General features: G+C 31.7%; 1 pseudogene; it reads left to right on the top strand.

Moving 5' to 3' along the window:
* Positions 1-988: 988 nt before the first annotated feature.
* On the top strand, positions 989-6,668 carry LOC143073805 (sacsin-like; annotated as a pseudogene).
* Positions 6,669-6,947: the final 279 nt, after the last annotated feature.

Consider the following 6,947-nt stretch of genomic DNA (forward strand, 5'->3'; position numbering starts at 1 on the left):
AATATGGGTTTGTTTTAAAAGAGGCGCGTACGATATTAGAGGAACAGTCAAACTCAAAAATAGAAAATTAACTGACAACGCCATGGATAAAAAAGAAAAAGACAAACAGACAAATATCAGTACACAAGACACAACATAGAAAACTAAAGACTTGGCAACGCAAACCCTACCAAAAACGGGGGAATGATATCACGTACTCTGGAAGGGTAAGCAGATGCAGATATTGCTCCTCATGTGGCACCCGAATTGTGTTGATTATGTTATTACACACACGGTAAATATCTAAACTTGTTTGTTAAACTTTTCATTTATCAAAATGCAGGTTATTTGCCCAAAGTTGTTGGAACACCTCAACAAATGGAAAATGAAACACTGTTAAAAGGATTACAAAACATACTTGATGACTACCCAGATGGTTCGCAGATTCTTCGAGTGAGTTTTTTTTTTTAGAAAACAAATCATAAATAACTTTCTTCACTTAATTCCAAAATAAGTATCAACTTTCTGTCTAGTTTACACGATGTCATCTTAGATCTAATGATAAAATAGTCTCACAATGTCCTATGAGAGATGAACTAATTGTTAAACTGTATGTTATAAAGATAAACCGTTTTAAATAATTTGTTGTGGACATCTTTTTCATATAATTGTCAAATCAAAGGTTGTATGCACTATCATGTGGATAGCGAATACCACTAAAAGCATATATTTATTTTGGACGGGTTGTTGTCTCTTTGACACATTCCCCATTTCCATTCTCAATTTTATATATAAATCATGTACTTGATATAAGCTAACCGACAGTGAAAGTTACACCTATACTATATTGACTTTCGTAGATTATGCTCCGAGTATTCATACTGAACATTCATAATGAAGCATCCACTAAAGACCCCAGAAAGAAGAAGAATAGCTTGATTCCATAATTATATCTAAACGAATTGTACACATTCAGATAAATTGATTTTTATTTTATAATTAACAGGAGATGGTTCAGAATGCAGAGGATGCAGGTGCTACGTGTATGAAAATCATGTATGACAGTCGTCCTATAGACCCTGGTAAATCTTTGAACATTAGTAAATACTTCAAGGTAAGACTTTCCGTTTGGTTTTGATTTAATAAATTTATTTCTCATATTTTTGAAAATAAATCGTCATTTTTATCATTGCGTGAAATCAAGAAAATCTATATAGAACATTGGTACGCACGGTCGCCAGTATAATCCCACCAAAATGTAATCTAATGACACGTTGTTGTCTGCCATAACAAGATACATCACATCCTTGTGTTGATCTATTACCTTAATTACCGTATAATATTTCTACAACAGCCTACTATGGTATGCTTCATTTGTGTTTTTGTCCCTGCAGAAAAATCCCCCAAAACGAATGAATGGGATTGCCGATGTTGTAAGCATGGCAGTGATGCTTACCTTGTCGACGTACTCAATCTTGTTCGTGTTTTAGTCTGTCATTTCCTAAGTTTTTCTCTGTTACATTGATTTGATCCCTTAGTCGATACATTAGGTTTGAACATTGATTTTTAGTAAGTAATTTTGTCTCCGTTCAAATTAACTTTCAAACTAGAACTTCCTACATTCTGGTGGAAAGCAAAACAATATAATTATTCTTACAAACAAATTATTCGCTTGGCTTGCTACTATCTCAACGTAGTATATGAGATTTGAATTTCGATTTCTAGTATATACTTTTGCCTCAGTTCACGTTCATTTGCAATTTCAACTGAAGATGAAAACTACATCTTACCACATTCTGAAGATTAGCAATATAACATAGTTGTCCTAACAAACAAGTAATATTGGTTGACCTGTCACATTTTCAACGTAAATTCCTAATTTTTAACGTCTGTTTTATCAGTAATTATAGTTCCTTTTTTATAGTTACTGTTGTGCTGCCTATTTTAGGCAATGTGTAATATAGGACAGGATTCTAATCAAATCAAAACGTATGTAGACTTCCAAATTTTTCTAATTGGGTTCCATTTATATATCGTCCAGAACTACAGAATTGAATGAAATGAAGACACGGCATCCTTCGCATCATTTTTAGAGTCGAATACAACATTCGCAGTCATCGCAATCATTCGAGAGGCTTTTGTTTTTAATTTTGAAACTATAAATTTCCTTAACCATAGCAGCAATATACCCCTTGCATATGAAATATACATTGTTTTCACCTTGTTCTGTAATTTTGCAGCTGCTACACAGACGTTATAGTCCAGTCAAACTAAGATTTAACCTCAAACTAATTTCAACAGAAAACTATTTTACTTCAAATCAATAGCATTATGCCCTTTATATACACAGAAAAAAGTCCCATAACATCTAACTTGAGGAAAACTCAAAATCGGCATTTTAATTTCCTATGAAAATTAACATTGGCAGGGGAGATAACTCTTTCAAAAATCAGTCATTTTTTGTCAGTTTTTGGTTGTTTTTCTTGAAATTTATGTAACATATGATACTTTGATGGGGTTATAAGTTTGTATTTGACTAAATTATATAAGCTTCTGCTCATGAAATGTACAAAATCGAAGTGTAGTGGGTAGTTTTATTTTTTTCATGAATTTTTCATTAAAGAAAAGTGCAAATTTGAAGCTTTGTAACCATTTTGAAAAAATAATGTGAAAATTTGGTATTGTATATATTTTCATATTATATTTTTCAACAACTTACTTATCTAAAGAAACTTTAAATCACAAAAAGAAGAATACATGCTTAATTATTTTTATTAAATTTGGGATTTTTTACCTTGAAATGTTGAAAATTCAATAAACGGTCAACTAATGAATCAATACATTCTGATGAATAGAAGCGTTAACGTTAAAGTTTCGGGTTAGGGTCAAATTTATGCTAGATTGACTGGACTATTATGCAATGTCACCAGTGTCAAGACAGAACGTTGATAAACCAGGGGTATTTATCACATCTCGTCCTATTCTTAAAAGAGTTTCACTTTCAAGATAATACATGATTGTCTTGAAGCAAAGATTATAGGTACTGACGTAGTAAATCTTAATTGCATTCGTAAGTGTAGTTTTTGTTTAATCTTTTATATTTTTTAACCTTTACTTTTTTGCCATTGTCCTATGGTTTTTTTTATTATGTGCTTTGTCTTTTAAGTGTCAACATGCCATTTTGTACCATTTGGTGACATTTTTTTGTTTTTTTTATATTGATTAAGATTTTTACACAATGTTAACTGTTGTGCCATTATTATTTTAACCAATTGTGTCCGGTTTTTTTGGTCACACACATTGTTGTCAAAATAATGGAATTTAGAGACTGTCATATATATGAGAAGATAAGTTAGCTTAAGGTTTAATCCATTATTTTCGACATAAGGAAATGACTGTACCAAAGTCCTAAATATAACGTTTGTTTTCAATCCGTTTGATGGTTTTGAGCTTATGATATTATCATTCATAAAATGACTTTTTTGTTTTACATTTTCCTTTGAGTTTGGATTATTTATTATTTTACTTTTTTTATACCTGTTTCATCGGAATTATTTTGGTCTGTAAATGTCCAAAAACTGTAATCGAATATCACCAGTATTAGTCGAATTAAATTTAAAATATAAATAAGACCATTCCGGTGTAGTGAATAAAATGAAAAGTTTTGTATATTTGGTATATGTTCTATCAGATCGTGTCTGTGACAAAAGTCTGTTATTTCTAAAAGACAATGTTTTGATATAGCACACATATCTTTCAAATGCGATGCTTTCTTCCAAATAAATTTTATTATCACACGATTTATATGAAGGACAACAAACATATCCATTTTATTTAAAGGGTCCTGGAATATGTATATACAACGACGAGACCTTTAAGGATATTGATTGGAGAGGGATAAAGAAAATAGGTGCTAGTTTTAAGAGAAAATTAAATGAGCCACTAAAAGTTGGACGATTTGGTCAAGGCTTCAAATCAGTTTTCCATATCGCAGGTAATATTGTGTCTTATAAACTCTGAACATTAATCTATTTTTAATCGTAATGGTATCATAGTACTTGAGAATTGTTTTTATTGTTGTATTTATTACTTAACCATTTAACCATAAACCTGTTTACTAAAATATATGATGAAAAGAGAGGTAACTCTTAATTGTTTTATAATGGGAAAACATCACTTTCAAATATATTTTAGCGTGGGCACGTGAATGCACATAAGAAAACATGTAAGGAAATTGATTCCTTTTTACTTTTTATCGTCACATTCTTAGTTAATAACTAGCTCTCAGCGGAACTTAACTAGGTTAATTTTTGTCTGTAAATATATATGATATGAATGAAACGTTTCCAAATCAAATCGCTCTCTTTCAGAAATAAACGCTGTTTCTTTAACATTGTGATCAATATAATAGAATGTAAGTCTTTCAAGTTGCTATAAAAACAGCTTTAAGCCGTTGATTCTACATAATGAAATTTCTGTTCCATGTCAGGAATATGACAGTTGCTTTAAATTTGTTTTGTATGCGGGAGATTTTGATTTTGCTATTTGTTAAGGGACGAACGATTGTATTCTTTTCATTTTACATTTAGTAATGTTTTTACCTTAAAAAGATATAAGAAGATGTGGTATGAATGCCAATGTATTCATCCTAGTCATAATTTGTAAAAGAAAAAAAAACATTAAAGGTCAAAGTACGGTTTTCAACAAGGAACTTTGGCTCACACCAAACAGCATGATTGGTGAGCAAAAGAAGATGGAGTACTTTGATTTCTGTAATTGCCATCATTCATTGGTTTTTTTAAATTTTAATTGTTCCTATATGATAGGATTAAACTCTAAAACAAGTTTATCTTTGAAATAATTTGCTTCTTTTGTTTTATCTTATATATATATATATGTACTTCGCTACAGACAGGAACTTTTTCATTGTTTTTTTTTATTATTATTTATTAATAGTTAGCGTTTCCTTTACAGTATTTTGCATTTTTGACAAATCTTCAATGGATATATAATGTATTTACTTTCATAATTACGGGATGCTTTAGTGCTTGATACTATGTGATCTAGAGTTTACGTCTGACTTGTGAATGTCTATTTGTTTTGTGTTTATTGTTGCTATCTTATTTCTTACTGTAAAACCCCAGATCTGGCTAACAACCCAGTGATTCAGATTATTACTAGCACAATTTTTTCGTTCAATACACTTTTTCCTTTTTAACAGATCATGTTGTAATTTTGAGCGGAACGAAACTTTTGATCATCGATCCGTTAAAGTCAGAAGAGAAGGAAGATGATTGCTGGTCTGCCTCTCTCAAAGACCTTTCAGGAGACGATTCACCACAGAAAACATTAACTTGCTTTGATGGTAAATTTGGTTTCAACAGTAAAATAATATTTGAAGAGGAACCAGAATATAAAGGGACATTGTTTTGGATTCCCCTTCGGGAGAAAAGCAGTTTGATATCTCCGAAAGTGTACACAAACGAAAACATCGATCAGTTGTTTGAGTCTTTCAAAAGAGAAGCTCCAATAATACCATTATTTCTTAAACATATTAAACATCTTGAACTCTCCTTTGTCAAGACAGATAGATTTTCATACTGCATAGAATTGGTAGAGGAAAATATATTAGAAGGCAATAAAGAGTATGAAAAAGTTATCCGAGAAATTGAACAACGAAAATCACTCCCCGATACTACAATAGCATCGGTTAGGGAAGTAGTTGTACGAACATACCCACATGCTAGAGAAGATTTCACCAAAGACCATTGGACTATAGTTCAATATCTTTATGGATCGGCTCAAATGTCACAATCAATGAAATTGTAATCAAGAGATAAGGGCCTTTCACTTAGTCCGTGTACTGGTATTGCCTTTTGTACAAAATCGAACAGTGTAAATAAACCATCAGGTCACGTGTTTTGCTTTCTGCCTTTGCCTCTATCAGATAGAAGTATTACAGGATTGCCGGTTCACGTCAATGGATTTTTTGCATTGGAGCATAACCGATGTCATTAAAGTTCGGATGCGACCAAGATCAAAGTGATAATAGCTTATTGTGGAATGATGGATTGATCGCCGAATTTTTGCCCCAAAATTATAACCATATAATTTGCCATTTTAAGGAACTGTGTAAAAAAGGTGGAAATACTCCCGATCTTGTGGAAACATTCTACAAATTGATTCCAGATCCCGACAGTGTGGATCAACAATGGCATCCTCTTTTGAAATCTTTGTATGATACTCTCTTAAAAAATACCAGCTTTTATACAGGTCAGAATGGTGGTAAATGGATACAAATAGATCAGTCTGTAGCTGACATTGTTTATGGTTCCACACAAAACGAACATGAAAACGTTTTGCAAGTGTTAGAAATGCTTTTGATCGATTGTGGCGTTAACTTTGTAAAATTACCAGAAAACATAAAAGCAGTCCTTAAATATATGGATCATAATCCAAAGTCAATTACGCCAAAAATCATAAGGGACAAACTGCGAAGTTCTGACTGCTGGCAAGAGTATAAAATCGTTCAGAAGCTTTCAATACTTGAATTCATCCTTTCAGATAAACAAATTGCGAATTAGGTGGATTGAACCTTCTTCCTCTTAGTGATGATGAACATACATTTTCAACATTTGTAAATAGCACAGAGGATATATATGTTCTCTGTGATGAAAGTTTAGACCTATTTCCTGGGTTTAAAAAAAAGGCTTGTGTCTAAAACAAGTGTACCAGATGGAGCATGGAAAGAGTTGGTTGAAATTGCTGAGAAAGGTAAAGTGATTTAATTTGTAAAGAAACATAAAAAATGCATTGAAATTTTGTTAAATATGAATTTGACTGTCCTTTTGGTATTTTTCGCCCCTCTTTTGAAATGCACATAAACCTTTTGACTTTTCACGTACACACTGTTTTAATCAAAGTGTCAATAAATCGACTGATTGACATCTTTAACGTATCTTGTCAGG

Source organism: Mytilus galloprovincialis, chromosome 4, assembly GCF_965363235.1.
Source record: "Mytilus galloprovincialis chromosome 4, xbMytGall1.hap1.1, whole genome shotgun sequence".
NCBI lineage: Eukaryota > Metazoa > Mollusca > Bivalvia > Mytilida > Mytilidae > Mytilus > Mytilus galloprovincialis.